The sequence below is a fragment of the Esox lucius genome, chromosome 16, assembly GCF_011004845.1.
Source record: "Esox lucius isolate fEsoLuc1 chromosome 16, fEsoLuc1.pri, whole genome shotgun sequence".
NCBI lineage: Eukaryota > Metazoa > Chordata > Actinopteri > Esociformes > Esocidae > Esox > Esox lucius.
The window spans coordinates 5705506-5725851 of record NC_047584.1 but is presented as its reverse complement, the minus strand read 5'-3'; positions in this window follow the sequence as shown (position 1 = coordinate 5725851).

Here is a 20346-nt window from a genome sequence, read left to right as displayed (position 1 = left end):
CAGGAATTGACTGGCAGGAAGGTTGGTGAGGTGAGGTGAGTCTTAGATCAGCTGTAGAACAAGCAGCTTTATTAAACTTATATTCCCTTAATTCATGTTATTATGATATATAAATAATTACTGAACAATGTTAGTCAATCTGTAAAGGTACTGATACAGATTACTGACAGTATATCAGATTCAGAAAGGTAAAATGTACCTGTGAGTTAGAAACTTGCTGTTGTCTTAGGACATGTAAAATACAGGTTCAGACATGAGTCAATATTTTCATGTGTGATTATCTGAACAGTGTCAGTCAAAAAAAATCTGTGATGAGGTTTTGGATTATCACTTGATTAGCCTTGATAAACTATGCTTAATCCTTGATGTCAATGGTCACAGGCATACACAATCATATGGACCTCCAAAATGGCAAGGGAAGAGAGGTAGCATTTGGATATAGTTCAGATAGACTATTGTTATCTAAAAATATGTTTCTTTTGATTTTTCTTTAACACTTTTTAGGGTGAATCTGATCACAGTAGTGAATGGGTTGTGCATAAAACTAAGTTGCAATCTAAAAAATTTATCTGGATGATTATTCAACACTAAAATGTATCTGGATGATTATTCAACACTAAAAGAGGAAACTTTGGTCAAAAAAAGAAAAGAAAAAAGATTTAAATAATTATTGAAACACTATAATTGTTCTGCCCTCCTCTAGTTGTATTGCCATTTGTACTGCATTTTCCTTCACTGCACACCTATAGATTCTACTAGTAATATAAATTTAATTATTACTTGTAAATAAATATTCTGCCCGCTTCTACTTGTACTTCTGGTTAGATGCTGACTGCATTTTGTTGTTGTGTACTTGTACTGTTCAATGACAATAAAGTTTAATCTAATCTAATAATTCAGCTGTTACTGTTCAAAATACATATTCAACAATAAAATATAAAATATATCTTATTCAATTGTTACCTACAAAATAATTTCATAAATACATTTATTAATGAATAAATTAATTGACTAGTAAAAATGTACAAAAACTGATGATGTTCCTCAGACCCACCACACTCTGTAAAGATAATAACAACAATGTGTTAATGGCCCACAATTACTGCAATTCAGAAATTACAGCAATCCAAAACACTCTGTTTCAAAGGTCTGGACAGTTACCTACAGAGACAGAACTTGGACAATGTCAGGTATTTCAGTCCAAGCAAACTTTAGGTAAATAGTTTGAGCACTGCCATTATATTGCCCAAGGGTATTGTACTCTTCTCTCCTCTACCTCAGTTCAGTCGTATGTCGTATCTCAATTTCATTTGCTTTGGAGCTGTATTTTAACTAAGCTGAACCCTGCACCACAGCCATATCATTATTTCCACAGGGCATACTGAATTGTGTCATTGCGATTAATTACAGATAAGAACAACATTTCTTGTTTAGATAGATGTTTCCTTGTAGATTTTCAAAGATAAGGTCACTGTGCAGATTACTGTCTGAGTACCGGAAATACTGGTAACATTTTTCAATTACATTTATAAATTTAACATTATAATCAACCCTTGTTAAATAGTGTAGTGGTCGGAGAAGCGGACCTGTAAACTATAGGTCCCGAGTTCATATCTCCTCGCAGGCTAAGTGAAGTATGCATTATGAATTATTCCATATAGATTAAAAATTTGCTGGCTAAAACCTTCAATATCTACATTATAGTAAGCCTGAAATAAAACAGTTTACGGTTATATTGCGACGGTTTCTGGTGGATTTTCGAAGTAGGCATCTGTGCATGCATTTTGGGTCAGGATAGACAAACACATTTGCTGGCTACAACATACAGTAGTTAAAGTTGGGAGAACAAGTATTTGTTACACTGCCGTGTAGAGGTCTGTAATTTTTATCATAGGTACACTTCAACTGTGAGAGACAGAATCTAAAACACAAATCCAGAAAATCACATTGTATGATTTTTAAATAATTAATTTGCATTCTATTGCATGACATAAGTATTTGATCACTTACCAACCGGTAAGAATTACGTCTCTCACAGACCTGTTAGTTTTTCTTTAAGAAGCCCTCCTGTTCTCCACTCATTACCTGTATTAACTGTACCTGTTTGAACTCGTTACCTGTATAAAAGACACCTGTCCACACACTCAATCAAACAGACTCCAACCGCTCCACAATGGCCAAGACCAGAGAGCTGTGTAAGGACATCAGGGATAAAATAGTAGACCTGCACAAGGCTGGGATGGGCTACAGGACAATATGCACGCAGCTTGGTGAGAAGGCAGCAACTGTTGGCGCAATTATTAGAAAATAGAAGAAGTTCAAGATGACGGTCAATCTACCTCGGTCTGGGCCTCCATGCAATATCTCACCTCGTGGGGCATCAATGATCATGAGGAAGGTGAGGGATCAGCCCAGAACTACACGGCAGGACCTGGTCAATGACCTGAAGAGAGCTGGGACCACAGTCTCAAAGAAAACCATTAGTAAAACATTATGCCGTCATGGATTAAAATCCTGCAGCGCATGCAAGGTCCCCCTGCTCAAGCCAGCGCATGTCCAGGCCCCTCTGAAGTGATCCAGAGGAGAAATGGGAGAAGGTCATGTGGTCTGATGAGACAAAAATAGAGCTTTTTGGTCTAAACTCCACTCGCCGTGTTTGGAGGACGAAGAAGGATGTACAACCCAAGAACACCATCCCAACCGTGAAGCATGGAGGTGGAAACATCATTCTTTGGGGATGCTTTTCTGCAAAGGGGACAGGACGACTGCACCCTATTGAGGGGAGGATGGATGGGCCATGTATCGCGAGATCTTGGGCAACAACCTCCTTCCCTCAGTAAAAAAATCTTTGGAGGGAGCTGAAAGTCCGTATTGCCCAGCGACAGCCCTGAAACCTGAAGGATCTGGAGAAGGTCTGTATGGAGGAGTGGGCCAAAATCCCTGCTGCAGTGTGTGCAAACCTGGTCAAGAACTACAGGAAACGTATGATCTCTGTAACTGCAAACAAAGGTTTCTGTACCACATATTAAGTTCTGCTTTTCTGATGTATCAAATATTTATGTCATCCAATAAAATGCAAATTAATTACTTAAAAATTATACAATTTGATTTTCTGGATTTTTGTTTTAGATTCCATCACTCACAGTTGAAGCATACCTATGATAAAAATGACAGACTTTTACATGCTTTGTAAGTGGGAAAACTTTCAAAATCGGCAGTGTATCAAATACTTGTTCTCCCCACTGTATGTGATAGTAAGCCTTAACTGTATACGGTTATATTGTGACTGTTTCTGGCATGGAAAAGTTAATCTTCAGTCTCGCTAGCAATTGCTCAATTCTTATGATTATTGCTAGGAAGTTTTCATTCACGAATGAAAGCAAAATGTTTGTTGTTATGCCATGAAAGAAAAAAAATTGTTTCTTATGCCATGAAATGAAATAGCTTTGGCAGACTCGCTAGCAATTGCTCAATTCATATGACTATTCCAGTAAGTTAGTAGATACCGGCAAAGTTTATTACTGGCTAATACGCTGTTAAAATGGCCAGTGGCAAACGCCATACAGGGCATAGACGCTTTTGTGGTGGAGGTAAACTTAGTAAGAAACGAAGTCAGTTTAACTGTATCAGTGTAATTCACGAATGGCCAATTAACTGTTAAAACAACCTGTGGCAAGAGGATTTGTCTGGGATAGATACAAGAAGCTATACTCTCATTCAGAAAATGTATAGCTCTGTGCTGTAGTGGTTAATGACACAGCCCTCTCTGTGGTTGACCCAGGTTTGAATCTTGAGCGGGCAAACCATTCTATTGCTGGCCGGCTGAACTAGGCTTGCCTGGTTACTTGTTAATGTCAGGACTTAAAATGTATGATGCAGTACATACCTTAATAACGTTGTAAGCAAAATAACCACTTTGATTTGTGATAAAGCCATGGAGTGCATCTTTGAAGTTGATCTAATAAACTTCTAGTAACAAACTGACTGGCTTCAACCTAGGTTTTAAGGCCTACCACTGCATCTATGTCAAAATATTCAATAAAAGGTCACAGAATTTAGCATCTGATCTTAAGAGATCTTATCTCCGATGAGATAGAAAGGCTATAATGTGGCATTTCTGCATTCTCAGCTTCATCTTTAATAATAAATTAATCATGTTCTTGAATACAGGAGAGAAGGGATCTATATGGCAATTCACTGCCGTAAAACCTTAATATTACCTTAAAGGTGAACTGTACAATTTTCTTAATGTAAACACTGTAATTAAGCCACTGTAATATGCCTGAAAGAGTTGAAATTCCATCCCTTGTGTATTTGATAATTGCATGTATGTTTCATTAGCAGACAGCACTAAAACACATTTTACATTTTGTAAATGTATTTTTATAAGACACACAAACACAAAACCAAGACACTAAAGTTACATAGATACAACAAAATATAATAATAATGGTTATAAAAAATATCAATAATTCAAGCCCCATATCATGAGGGACCATCTGCAATGTACGAAACTATTCAATAAAAGGACTCCATTTGTGTAAAAACAGCACTGGAGCCCCTAAGGGGATACTTAATTTTCTCAAGATCTACACAACTGAAAAATGTGCTTTCTGCTAGATAATGTTAGGCATGACCTATTTCTATACAGAAAGTCAATTTTCATCCTGAATTTTCTAACAAGTTAATGTACATGTTTTTTAAAGGAACGATTTTCATCTATACCTATGCCCAGGTATTTGTATGCAGGAACACATTCAATACAAGCACAATCTAAACAAATCCAAATTTACAGGCTCCTTTTTAGAAAATAATATACCTTTGTTTTTTTCAGATTTCAACACCAACTTTATATTAGAAAGAGATCTCTGCAGGACACTGAATACACAGTTCCGGAAAAAAATAAGTGACCACTGCACTTTTTTCTTTCCTTTCCAAAAAAGTTAAAAAGGAAGGTTTTGAGTGAAGAACGTAAACGTTCAATTTGCAGTGGTCTTTTCATTTTAACCCTTCTGTTCCTCACTCAAAACCTTCCTTTTCAACTTTTTTGGAAAGGAAAGAAAAAGGTGCGGTGGTCTCTTAATTTTTTCCAGAGCTGTAGACCATATCTCATGAAGAGCCTTGTCATCCATATGAGCAATAGAAAATAGCACAGTGTCATCTCCACAGAGATGCAGGTTACAACCTTCAACAGAAAGATCAATATAATTTATACAAACGGAAAATTAAATTGGGTCAAGTATTTAACAGGATCTCCCAATTTACAAATTACACACTTGGCTTTAACAATGTCACCTTGACCACATAGACTATCATTTGGTGAGCACGTTTTCATGAGTGCTACCAGAATGTGGGGGGAAAAAAAGCGTTTTGCAAAGTTTATTGCGCTGAAGTCTGATGCTGTTCCAACACTTGAGTTGCTGGTGGAAGTTTGCTTAACTACCGCAAGTCACCTCCAATCTCACTTTTGGTCAAACCAGCTCACAAAAGCTGTAAAATAAATATAATTCAATGTAAAAAAAAAAGTTAACTGTGAAGGAAATTACTGAGGGATTTTGCTTTCTCCGGTCAGTCAGTGTGCTTTCTTTAGACCAATATAAATTCAGCATTTTAGAATATGCACCCGATATAACTTACTGCAAAACAGTAACATTCCACAATTACTGGAGACATATTACAGACATTTTCCTATAATACATAATGCCACTTTAAATTCAGTAGTTTAAAAGTAAAAGTTACAATTGCATACAGAAGACTACGCTGTTATTTCTGTTGAGTGATCCTTTTCAAAAATGCCAGGAGTCAATGCCTCTAAAATGAGTTCAACTCTCTTGTAAAAATAAACCTTCTCTGCAACACAAACCTAGATATTTGTTTTCTTTCCCTAACCTCGCCTGCCTTTCCACAAACATGAAAGCTGCATTATATCAACTAAACATCAGCTACCAAAAGAGTCCTTGTTACAAAGCTGTAAAAATAAATACAGAATGCATAAAATGAGTCAAATTTCATCAGTCAACACATCAGACAGTCAGTGGAGATTTTAGAGCAGTCAAAATCAAAACCCATGGAGAAAAAATATTACAGCCTGTTCGAGTATTCACCCCGGTATTATCTGATAAGGGACAGAAGATTCTCCAAAAAGTTTTTAATGAGACCAAAGTTGTGTTGTTATCTATCCAAAGATAAGATCATGCTTTGAGGCATCGACGGAGCAGTCTGATTTCCTCAACTTGTTATTATCGCATTTATATTACTGTAAAAAGGTTTTAAAAGGATAAGTTCACCTTTTTTTATCACATTTTCCCCATGTAAATCATATACTATAAGTGTCCAGAATATTTTGTGCAATTCATCATGTTTTTGTCAAACTTGAAGAAAGACTCCAAAATCCAATTTTGTTGTTTTAGCCTCCTGAGGATTTTCCATGTGTTTCCTTTTTCCTTTTTGATCCGTATTGCTTGGGCCATACATGCCAGAATGTTAGGTCATTGTTTTTATTTTCATTCACAAAAGGGAAAACAAACTTGAATATGTGAGATCAAAGTGAAATAAGGCACTGTTCAATTTTCCTTTAAATAGAAAATCCACCATATTTCTACTTCTTTAGATCAAACTGCGAGGTCACTCTCCATTTTCCTTCTATGTTTGTTGGTCAGCAAGGGCAAAGGTATACACTTATAGTTGACTTTTAAAAAACAAACACTTTGGCTGGGTTTGGTTAGGTTCAGAGGTTCCCTGCTAACCCCCCAGTGAAGAGTCCCTTTCTTATAAATGCAATATAGTTATCGGAAAGTTTAGTCAATGTTTAATCAATCAATCAATCAAATTTATTTATAAAGCCCTTTTTACAACAGCAGTTGTCACAAAGTGCTTTTACAGAAACACCCAGCCTTAAACCCCAAGGAGCAAACAACAGTAGTTTAGGTTATCATATCCCTTAATTAATGTAAATTAGTCATCTTATTTGCACTTACACTGTAAATTACTAAGTATACTGTATGTTTTTTGTTCTTCATAGACACCAATGATTGGCCAGACCTATAGACAGTAAAGTAAGTGAAAGATTTACTATAAAGTCCAAAAATCTTTAGTTAGGATACAAGAAACTGGGTAAGTTGGGTAGTTCTAAGACTTGGTTTCCAATGAATCTACATGGTGTTTCACAGGGATGAGCAGTATTTATGATGCATATATATCAAATATGTATTTCAAATACAAAATCGAATTTTGTCATTTGTATTTGATGCAAATGGCTTCATATTTTATATCAAAATACTTAGTGTTTTTACTTAGTGTTTTGTATTTTGTAGTTTAAAAATACTGTAAAATCGTTAGTGAAAATTCTACATGATGACATCATAAAAATGCTGCCTCTGATTGGTGCCTACTCAGTAATTTGCCCAGACTTGTTGAGATCAGAACAGAAAAGGCATCCATACCTGAAGAAGAAGGTTAAGGTGAGAAATGTGTACTTGACATCTTTGGAGCAGTATCCCCTATTCAAGCACCTTTTAGGAGGTTTAATTAACACAATCATCCCATCCTCAGCTCCAGTAGAACGTTTGTTTTCCTTTGCTGGACTGATCAACGACGTCTAAATGCCACACCTTTTGAAAAGTTAGTTGTGCTTAGAGGCATAAGTAGCTAAAGAGACCTCTGCAATGTGTCATGTTCCTGCTTTTATTGTGTGTTGTTTTGTTCATTTGCACTTCCTGTTTTATTTTGACATCATTAGTCGCTCTTATCCCAGGTCACTCGTCTTCCTCCCATCGTTTGCTTTCCCGCCTGTTTGATTACTGTCCCCGCACCTAATGTGTTTCACCTGTTTGTTTTCAACTTCCCCATTCATAAATACTCACCAGTCCCACTTCCCAGTGCCAGATTGTAGTTGTACTTATGTCACTCTCTCCAGCGTTTTCCCCCAGTGTTTGTTTTCCCGTGTTTCCAGACCTCTTGCTTCAGTTCTCGACAACGATTTTTGCCTGCCGTTTTTGTACCTCTGCCTGCATTTTGTTCTTGGAACAATAAAGACTGTTACTTGTGACACCTCTCTGAGTTGTGCATTTGAGTCCGCCGTTGTACCTTGTCACAATGTAGTCCACAGGGCACACACTCTCATTCAATACACTCCCTCTCTCTCACACACATGCTTACTTTCTCACCCACACTCACGCATACGTTTGACTGTCTTTTGTAGGACCTTTGAACTGTTTTGGAATACCTGGTCTGTAGTATTTGTTATTGGAGTTTAAGTAAATTATCTTACTACACTATTAATGTGTATGTGTCCTCTATACCTATATTCTGCATCTCTCAATAGATTCAGTGGTTGAAGTTGGGTTAATACTCCTTGACAAGTTCTGTTGGTACTTTCTGATTACGTTTTGGTTTTAAAATCAAAACATATTGATCATTTAATAATTGTTGACAAAGTGCTGATATTTTTGTTTTCAACTTCCAAATAGGTGTCCAATGATTGATAAATACATAATTGATTGCTAAATGATTGTACCCTAATTGATATGATCATGATTTTGCATACCATTGCATGAATGACTGCCTGACACATAATTTATTATTATATTTATTATTAACAATCAAATGATTAATTACTTAGAAATTAGTTGATATGAATAAAGGTGCCATCAGTTGTCTTCTTATGAATTACTTGTTTGTCATTGAGTCAGTGTTGCTGATGCAAAGTAGGCCCTTTATTACCAAACACCAAGTGACTAAATTAGGATACAATTATGAGTCATTAGTATAATCCCAGGATTTTCACTCTTTTCCAGGAGGATCACATTGACCTGTCTGTAATATTGGGGGAGTCATGACCCCCCCGTCCCCACTAATTCTATGCCCCTGATTACAGTATACCCACTTCTCCAGCGACCACTACACCACTGGGGCCAACCCCATTTCTGGAGGACCTCCTAGTAAACAAACTAAAAAAACAGCGACTATCATCTTGAGTTAGGCTGGTTTCTTGTTCAATTTGTATGAATCATTGTAGGTTGTTGTTAGAAATCAGCCATTTCATATAGTGGTTGAAATAATGATTGTGTACCCGGTCGACAAGGGAGAGAGTAATTCAATTATTTAATGCAGCATTTGACAGTGAACTTCCAGTCATACCTCAACTTTATAGTCATAGAGGACAGAATTACTGTAAGCCCACTACTTACTGTTGCACTTTGAATGAAAGTGACTTCCTGTGTACAGATTAAAACATGTTCTTTTGTTATCTAAACATAAACAAGCATACATTCATATACTTCAGCATTGTGCTTCATAAACTGTAAAACACTATTTCCAGTCATGTGTCATAAGTATATATTTTAAGAAACTTAAAGGTGACTGTCAGGTCCTGGCTGGGGTGCCGCTAGGCATCTCTATGTGCCTGGGGGCCACAGCTAAGGCCTGACCACGGGGATGCCTCTAGGCATCTTTACACTTGAGTTTTGGTTGTCCAGCACAGTATCACAGGATTTCGTGACATCTACATTAATTCTGTATTTGAAAATCGTGACCTGCATTCGTAAAAGGCAATTTGTTCGTGTGCAGGACACAATTTTCTTTCTTTGGCGAACAATGTACCGTAGGCAACCACTTTTCGTGTATATGACACGATTTTTGTGCAGGAGTCAGAGCTAAATAATTATTTGTTAGTTAATTCTGCTGTTACCTCACAAGTAGTCTATACTGAGACCATTTTTACTCAGCCTGTAATGTATTCCAAATAAATATCATGCAGTTTTTATGCAAAATGGCTACTGTAAATGCAGGATCAACAGCCAATGTTTTGTATTAAATGCATTATAAATACATTTGTGTAATACACACGAAAAACTGAAGCTGTTGTTGAAAGAAATTATGAAGAGAGTAGTGAAATATACACTCACATAGGTTGACCATACTAATACTGTGTTTGACCCTCTTTCGCCTTCAGAACTGCCTTAATTCTACGTGGCATTGATTCAACAAGGTGCTGAAAGCATTCTTTAGAAATGTTGGCCCATATTGATAGGATAGCTTCTTGCAGTTGATGGAGATTTGTGGGATGCACATCGAGGGCACGAAGCTCCCGTTCCACCACATCCCAAAAATGCTCTATTGGGTTTAGATCTGGTGACTGTGGGGGCCATTTCAGTACAGTGAACTCATTGTCATGTTCAAGAAACCAATTTGAAATTATTTGAGCTTTGTGACATGGTGCATTATCCTGCTGGAAGTAGCCATCAGAGGATGGGTACATGGTGGTCATAAAGGGATGGACATGGTCAGAAACAATGCTCAGGTAGGCCGTGGCATTTAAACGAGGCCCAATTGGCACTAAGGGGCCTAAAGTGTGCCAAGAAAACATCCCCCACACCATTACACCACCACCAGCCTGCACAGTGGTAACAAGGCATGATGGATCCATGTTCTCATTCTGTTTACGCCAAATTCTGACTCTACCATCTGAATGTCTCAACAGAAACCGAGACTCATCAGAACAGGCGACATTCTTCCAGTCTTCAACTGTCCAATTTGGGTGAGCTTGTGCAAATTGTAGCCTTTTTTGTAGTGGAGATGAGTGGTATCCGGTGGGGTCTTCTGCTGTTGTAGCCCATCCGCCTCAAGGTTGTGCATGTTGTGGCTTCACAAATGCTTTGCTGCATACGTCGGTTGTAACAAGTGGTTATTTCAGTCAAAGTTGCTCTTCTATCTGCTTGAATCAGTCGGCCCATTCTCCTCTGACCTTTAGCATCAACAAGGCATTTTCGCCCACAGGACTGCCACATACTGGATGTGTTTCCCTTTTCACACCATTCCTGGTAAACCCTAAAAATGGTTGTGCGTGAATATCCCAGTAACTGAGCAGATTGTGAAATACTCAGACCGGCCCGTCTGCCACCAACAACCATGCCACGCTCAAAATTGCTTAAATCACCTTTCTTTCCCATTCTGACATTCAGTTTGGAGTTCAGGAGATTGTCTTGACCAGGACCACACACCTAAATACATTGAAGCAACTGCCATGTGATTGGTTGATTAGATAATTGCATTAATGAGACATTGAACAGGTGTTCTTAATAATCTTTTAGGTGAGTGTACATTAAAACTAGATCTGTATATGACATGAATCATGAAGAAAATTCTGTCCTGTACATGAAATCAACTGCCTTTTACGTTCAATAGAAAATCATGTCTTGTACACGAAGAACAATGACTTTACTTGTGGATGTCATGATTTTGTAACATAGAATTTGTGTCGATCCTGTGATACTCTGTTGGGTTGTCCCCCAATGCTCATGTTTTCCTTGGTTTGTGCCAGCTGTGGTGTGCCTCAGTTTGGGTTTGCCTCTCCTTTAGTTGTTTTTGTGATTACAATTAAAAGGATGTTTCCTTACACTCGCTCTGTGCCTTGTGTCCTGCCTTCTCTAAACTGTGACAGTGACAGTCAAAGCTTTATTTTAGCCTACCAAAAATGTACACTCAATACAGCCAGCAAGTGAATATCTCAATACATAAATTATTTCAGTTGCCATGGTTGTAAAAACAGGGGAGAGAAATATGTTTTAATCTATTTTCAAAGATTTTAACAAAAGGCTTTGTTAGAGGCAGTGAAAAGAAAAACTAGCTAACTCAGTGTTGTGTGTTGACCACTTCACCAACTGCTATTTTAATGTACAATAAGATTCACTGGGTATAGTTACAATTACTTCAGAGAGAAAAATGTGTAACCTAATGCTGTTCCTATTGCTTTCTTCAGGAATAATTTCTTAAATATAATACACCCTAAAAGAAAATGTCTTATAAGACTTCTCCCAACGGTCAAAGAGTTTACTTGGTTGCCAGAGAACTCTGCCATATGTTGAACAAGCACTTCACTGGATTTACTTCTGTCCCTCAGGCAAACAGCTACTCGGGTCTTTAACTGCTTTTTTGTCTTCAATTTTCCCAGTTTCTACACATTTGTTTATGACAGTTCTTCTAGCCATCTCATAAGATATCAATTACCTTTTCCTTTTTTTGGTGTTAATGTTTATTTTACACACTGCCATACACACTGCCAAGATAAATATACAAAATATACACACTGCCAAGATAAATATCTTTAAACAGGTTTCTCTGGTAACCTAAGACTTTTGGCACAGTAATGTCAACACTCCTTGCATATTTCTAAATATTTCCTCTCATCCTTTACCAATTAAATTTCCTTTCATCCTCTCTTCTGTTTCCCATCCTCTTATTGATACTTTCCACTCTTAGCTTCATTCACTGGATTCCTTAAAACTTTCGACTTTAACAGAAATCTAGAATACTGTTGTAGATTACTGAAAACTCTCAAAATAAAGACAGACATATCACAAACACCAAAAAAAACTATTTACAATTACAAGCTTACTTTTTTCAAAGAGCACATACTTTAAAATTTGCCAACAAATTCAGGTAACTTTGAATAATATAATTTGTTTTCTCCCATTGCATAGACCCCTGATCACTCTCAAAACAACCACGAATTGGGAATGTAGCTAGACCTCCTGTCTGGTGTGCTCTTCCTCTTCCTAAACCCCTCTGTGTTCGACATTTCTGCGTCCACTCATGTCGAACACATTTGCGGCCATGCAACTTTTCTAGTTAACGTGACAGAGAAACTGGACAATTATCAATGGCAACATACCCTGTTTATGGCTTATTTTTAACACTAGAACCGCCAAGCCTTTCAGACGAACAGTATCAGCCAGAGCCGAACGCCATTTCTTGTCATTGGCTTACGGCCCTATTAGCATACACATTCTCCTCCACAGCATCACCTTCTAGCCAGAGCATCAGTTAATCTCCTGGGTTGTCATAAAACTATACAGAATAGTCTAAAAAATAACTGATTACAGAATTTGTTTTAAATGGTTAATGAATTTGAAAAAATACAAGTATGTGTTTGTATTGAAGGTCTTATCATATGAGAAAATGACAAAAAAATAATACAGAGAACAATTATTTATGAGAACACAAGCTATAGTATTTTAATTTGTTTATTAGGCCCTAAAAATGTACAAAATGAATATAACACAACACTTAAATTATTAAAAAATGAGTCTAGTTTTAATTTTGATGATGTACAAGGTAAAATAAAATAATTATCGACCAGAATGTGACAATCAAAGGATATCCGCATGAATAGCTGTACATAGATAAACGCAATACATTTGATAAATTAATAAAGGAACGGGGGATTTACAGTAGCCTACACTGTCATGGTGCCTCCTGTAATCAGGCCAGCTTCTGGCTGTTAGCTCCGCATTAATGGAACACCCCAGATGTCACGCCGTGTCACCTGTATGTTCTTGTCAGCCTCACTCTTAGGTGTTCCCGGTTCTCTTGATTGCCCACTGTGTATTTAACCCATGTCCTCTGTTTGTTCTGTGCCAGTTCATCGTGTCCTCATGCCAAGCGTTCCCGCGTCTATTCCCCGTGTGTTTCCTAATCTACTGAACTCGCCTACCTGTGAACTGATCTCCTGACAACCCCGACTATGTTCCAGCCTGCCGTCTGCCTGCCTGATCCACCAATACGCCTGATCCTCATTACTACAGCTTATAACTGCCCTTCACGGCCTCCTCTTTAAGGAAAAACATTGAAGTACATTTTTCAATTAGATTTTTACATTCCATTAGCAGAGTAAAAGGATGATCAGAGGATGATTTACAGTAGTCTACATGAACAAAATTTAGTATTTGATCAAATATAGAAAAGTTAAACTTCAAACTTGAACCCCAAAGTTAGCACTATGGAGATCACAATTTACCACAATTTACAAATGTACATTACAATGTCTAAACAGAAAATACAAAACACGATCCAAAAATATATTACACTACCCATAAATAAACTCCCTTATACTTGTACCTCAAAGCAAGGATTTGAATATATGAAAAATGATTCACAATTATCCCTCACACATTTGAACAGTAAATTCACTATTTGCGGATAACATTATATTGTGGATTGGTTCCTATTTGTTTGTAACATTTTGAGTCAAGTTTTGTGATGTTTTATACAAATCTACAATTGAACAAATTCTACAATCAAATACATTATTACCTTTAAATAGGTAACAGTGTAATTCCAAATCTTCAAAGAATTTTTTTTTAAAATTCACAAACAATCAGGTGAAGAGATATTTGTGAGTGACATTTTAGTTTGTGGAATGTATCGTATTTATGGATGGCAAACTGTGTTTGTGGATTGGTTACAGTTTTTTTACAGAATTTTTATGCAAAACATTCCACATTAGATTTGCGAAAACTATTTGTACTTGCAATCCAATGAGGCTAACAGGGTTCTCTGTTCGCTAGCTTTCTTAAACACCAACTTGGCCTGTGCTCCAGCCAATCAGGCACTTGCCTTTAGTCTTATGTCAGGTCCTGGTGAAAACAACAACTATGCAGTTTTAAAAAGAGTGGATAAATGGCTTGATATATACAGTGGGGAGAACAAGTATTTGATACACTGCCGATTTTGCAGGTTCAAGCAGGTTCAGTTAATACAGGTAATAAGTGGAGAACATGAGGGCTACTTAAAGAAAAACAAACAGGTCTGTGAGAGCCGGAATTCTTACTGGTTGGTAGGTGATCAAATACTTATGTCATGCAATAAAATGCTAATTAATTATTTAAAAATCATACAATGTGATTTTCTGGATTTTTGTTTTAGATTCACTCACAGTTGAAGAGTACCTATGATAAAAATGACAGACTTCTACATGCTTTGTAAGTGGGATCAAATTGTTTTCCCCACTGTATTGTAGCCAACTAGCTATTTGTTCGCTTGACTCAGATCATTGTTTGTTTTGCGTCTGACTAAAATCTAGCTTTGTATTGCTACGCTATTAGCTAGTTAACCGGGTATAGGCTTCATTACTACATAGCTGTGAATTGTGTCTGAGTTGTGTGTGACTTGCTCCGAGTTCAGATTATATATAATTACTACATTCAGTAATGGTGTAATACGTTCTTTGAATTGATAATTGGTGATCATTTTTATTTTGTTTTGTGAATAATTATTTGGCCTAATACTCTTCAGTAAAATAAACAGAGAAAATTCAAAGAGAGATGACTGGATGTGTATGTTAGTTTGTTTTTCTCTCCTAATAAAAACAGTAAAAGTGTTGAATTGGTAATTGGTGATTGCCATAGAATGTATTATACTTTGTTTCATGAATAATTATTTAGAGTTACATTTTAGATTTACATTTGATGAATTACCCTACATAAGAATGCTTAATCTGCTATTTGAAAAATGGTGAAGTGTGACACATGTTGAATTTTCAAGCAGCAGATATAATTTGTATTATATTTCAATAATAGCCTAAATAAATTGTTGAATGCTCATGTAAATCTTGTATTTCCTTTGTAAGTTCATTGAAATTCAACCAAGACTATCATACATCTGGGAGTACCACGCATTCATCCATTGACGTCACGCATTCAGTAATGGGTGATTAGCGCCTGGGTACAATTTGGATACCAATGCTAAGTCCCGTGGTCTATTGTTGGAAAAAGTCAGAAATAGTATTAAGATAAATAATCTTTAATATGTTAACCATTTGTGAGTTTAGAATTCTGACAATGGATCAATGTAATATACACCTATTTAGAAAAGTAATGGAAGGAGGAGGGTTTAGCTTTCAAAATGGGAGTTTTATTTTAATTACAAACTCAAACGCCAAATCCTGTAGGCCATTCCAGTATTTTGAGGAAAGCCCATTGATGGACATTTTGGGATTTAATGGGTTAACCTTTTTACTTTCCCTTCAGATTAAAAAATCCATTGGTATTCCAATCAGGCACCAAATACTTAAGTCTTTCCTCATAAAAGAGTACTATGGCGTTTCCCCAAAGTTGCAAAGAAAGTCTTGACCCAAAATCTGTGCACCAAAAGTTCTATCAATCCATTAAAGAAAGTGGTGGTGCTGCGGTAATCAATAATCAATGGAGCCTTCATTTAATGATTCATAAATCGCTGAACATCCACAGAGAGCCCAACCTTCTCCCAGAATAAATCATGGAATGTACTGCTTTATTGAGGAAGGAAGAGAAAAGGGTGGATCCCATGAGATCTCAATCCATATTGAATTCATGGAACAAGAATACCTCAGCTCATAATAGATTTCTGTCACTAGATTCCAGTTTCCAGAGTCAGTTCCTACTTTGTATTGTGACCTTTGCCACCTAACCAGTCTTAATGTCTATGGAAATACAATAATTGTGAGAATATGTACGGGTACATTGGAAATGTGCTGTGTGAAGGATCAACAATACAATTTTATCTGAATATAATTGTGTATCTAAGGGTAATCAGTCCATTAATATAATATTGTAATTTAAGAAACATGTTTAAAGGTTTTCATTTTATTTATCTTAAATATTGCCCCATTTTTTTTAGTTCTTTCATCAGATTGAGAATTGTATCCCAAACTGAACTGTATCTGTGAAATTCCTATCTAACACCCACAAGGTCTGTCAGTTTTTTGGGAAAATGTATACCCAATCTGACATAACAGTGTGTTGGATTGTCTGTGAAACCTAAATGTATCTGAAAGACAAATAATTAAGTGTCAAACCCAGACTCTCTGGACTTCACCTTGAAAATAATGGAGGACTCAAGAAGGCATAGAAAAGTGCCTTTGTAGAGATCCTTTTCCAAAAGGTAATATACAAAAAATGTGTTCATCCCACTAATACCACAGCAGACAAACAACATAAACATTTGCTCGTAGAAATTGTGTTTTCATTGCTACAGACGCAGCCTGGTAGTTTGTTCTATTAATTCTAAAGTTCAGTATAAATACAGAACTAATGGAACATGACCAGGTGGCATCTTCAGCATCCTCCCATAACATGGGAAAGCATACTCATTACCATTTGGGTCACTTAGATATTACCTTGAAAAGCAAATGCTTTGCACCTAGTGGTGCTCTCAGAGTGGCAGTGTCTCTCAGAAGTCAAGATGGGCAGAGGATCACCAATTCCCCCAATGCTGTGGCGAAAAATAGTGGAGCAATATCAGATAGGAGTTTCTCAGAGAAAAATTGCAAAGAGTTTGAAGTTATCATCATCTACAGTGCATAACATCATCCAAAGATTCAGAGAACCTGGAACAATCTCTGGGCGTAAGGGTCAAGGCCGGAAAACCATACTGGATGCCCGTGATCTTCGGGCCCTCAGACGGCACTGCATCACATACAGGAATGACACTGTAATGGAAATCACAACATGGGCTCAGGAATACTTCCAGAAAACATTGTCGGTGAACACAATCCACTGTGCCAATCGCCGTTGCCGGCTAAAACTCTATAGGTCAAAAAAGAAGCCGTATCTAAACAGGATCCAGAAGCGCAGGCGTTTTCTCTGGGCCAAGGATCATTTAAAATGATCAGACAAATCAAAATTTGAAGTTCATTTTGGAAAACTGGGACACCATTTCATCCGGACTAAAGAGGACATGGACAACCCAAATGGTTATCAGCGCTCAGTTCAGAAGGATGCATCTCTGATGGTATGGGGTAGCAGGAGTGCGTGTGGCATGGGCAGCCTACACATCTGGAAAGGCACCCTCAATGCTGACAGTTATATCCAAGTTCTAGAACAACATATGCTCCCATCCAGAAGTCGTTTCTTTCAAGGAAGACCTTGCATTTTCCAACATGACAATGCCAGACCACATACTGCATCAATTACAATGTCATGGCTGCCTAGAAGAAGGATCCGGGTACTGAAATGGCCAGCCTGCAGTCCAGATCTTTCACTCAGAGAAAACATGTGGCGCATCATAAAGAGGAAGGTGCGACAAAGAAGACCTAAGACAGTTGAGAAACTAGAAGCCTGTATTAGACAAGAATGGGACAACATTCCTATTCATAAACCTGAGCAACTTGTCTCCTCAGTCCCCAGATGTTTGCAGTCTGTTATAAAAAGAAGAGGGGATGCCACACAGTGGTAAACCTGGCCTTGTCCCAACCTTTTTGAGATGTGTTGATGCCCTGAAATTTAAAATCAACTTATTTTTCCCTTAAAGTGATACATTTTCTCAGTTTAAACATTTGATATGTCTAATTTGATCTATGTTGTTTTCTGAATAAAATATTGAAATTTGTTTTTATTCACAATTGTACAGTGTCCCAACTTTTTTGGAATCGGGTTTGTAGAAAGAAATCTCAGCAGAAGGGAAGCTGCAGTTTGCCGGGGCAACTGAAGACATGATGCCTGATGTGGAGATTGACCCCGGTGGACTGTTGGTTTCCTGTCCAAGCTGGCGCTCTGCTGAGTTTGAGTACCTGATCAAATCAGCTGACAAACTGCTCTTATGGGGAGAACAGGCGTTGCCCAAACGAAAACCTACCACCACTGCCCTAACCTGGACACCTGATTGCTCAGAACATTGAACACTACAACCGCCAAGCCTTTCAGACGAACGTTAACAGCCAGAGCCGAATGCTGTTTCTCATCATCAGCATACTAATCCTCCCTATTAGCATACACATTCTCCTCCGCAGCATCACCTTCCAGCCAGACCATCAGTTCATCTACTGGGTCGTCATTAAATTATATAGAAAGGTCAAAAATGTTATTACAGAATTTGTTTGTTTTAAATGTTTGTTTTTAAAAAATACAAAAATGTGTTTGTATTGAAGGTCTTATATGGGAGAAAAAACGACTAAAACAAAAACGCATTTATACAATCTTGCTCAAACTTCAAATTTCATCCCCGCAAGCCAGCACTCAGATTCGGGGTTGGTGTGAGCAAGACCGGCAAACAAAACGGTTGCACTACACAGTTCTCATTGGACATGTTCCATGGGCACTTGCCAACTTGTCACTGTCCCTTCTTGCCGGGTGTGAGCTGATGTGGTGACTGGATTTTTTATTTCCTGATCAAATTAGCTGACCAGCGAAGGACATTTGAACTGGACTGACTTTGTGCGCGCACACACACACACTAACTCAAGTCTCAGTTGCTGCTACCAGACTCTCCACTTTACTCCACTCTCCTACTTTATATAGTTATATAATCTTTATTAGGGTGTAGTTATTTTGTTGTCCATTACTTGTTAATGTTAAACATCTTAAAATTGTTATTTGTTTTTAGCATCTCTGTTGGTGCATTGCCGTGAGGTTATTATTGCATAAAGGTTTTATTCACTTTTACCATTTATTTTCTGTATTTTGTCGTGCAGGGACCTCCAAGTAAAAATTTCAACTAATCACAAAGTATAGTCAGAACATTTGTGATGTAAAAAAAACACAGCACCATCACTATTTCAAAAATACATTTTTGAACAAATCTAGACAGGCCCCATTTCCAACAATCCATCACTCCAACACCTTATCCTAAGTAATTATGAATTATTTTGAATTTGGCACTAGAAAACCACTTCCCATTTTACCAAACACAACTGAAAGATATTTGGTTTGTTAAATGAAGCTTAATATTGTCTTTGTGTTTGTTTTTGAGTTGCCACAGCATACAAGAATATACTGTCATGTCTTAAGGTCTAAATTAGGTCAAATGGCAAGATAATTTAAGAAATTCTCTAGAAACTCATCAGTCAATTGTTATTTTGAGGAATGAAGGCTGTACAATGCTTGAAATTGCAAAAGAAAATTAAGATTTCATTTCACAAAGGTCTAGACTACAGTCTTCAAAGACAAAGGACAACCAGTGTTGAACAGGCAGAATTCAGTTTAGCTGCCAGCTGAGGGGGTCTATTTCTCAAACTAGAGACTGAAGTACTTAGACTTTGGTTTATTGTATATCTGGACCTTTCACATCGATTGTATATCTGGGCCTTCCACAAATAATCTCTCCTTGTTAGAGACTGTTGTCCTTTGGAGTCAGTACAAAAAAGTATTAAATGTAATTCTGTAACTCCTGTAGTCATTTTGTTTGGATAAAATAGAGGGACAAATGCTATGTGTTGAATAATTTCAACCTTGGAAATGACAATCTGGAAGGGTGGATGGTAGAGGGCAGCTCAATTGGTATAGTTGGTTAATTGTTTTTTAAATAGCTCATATGCTACAATAGTGCATTTAACAAACATTTTAAATGCCTCAGAGATCTCCCACCAGTTGAAACAGTTGTCTTGTCATTACAGGGAATTCTTGAAATGGGGAACATAATCAGCATTAACAAATCTCAAAAGAATGGGCGGACACTTTAGTAGGAGCTGATTCTTAAAGGTAAGTCATAATGACAAATTGCAGGAGCTGCATCACATTTGCTCTTTTGCCTATGTTGTGTAGGTAAACAACTGTGCAAGTTTTATAAAGCAGCATTTTCTACATACTGACCTTC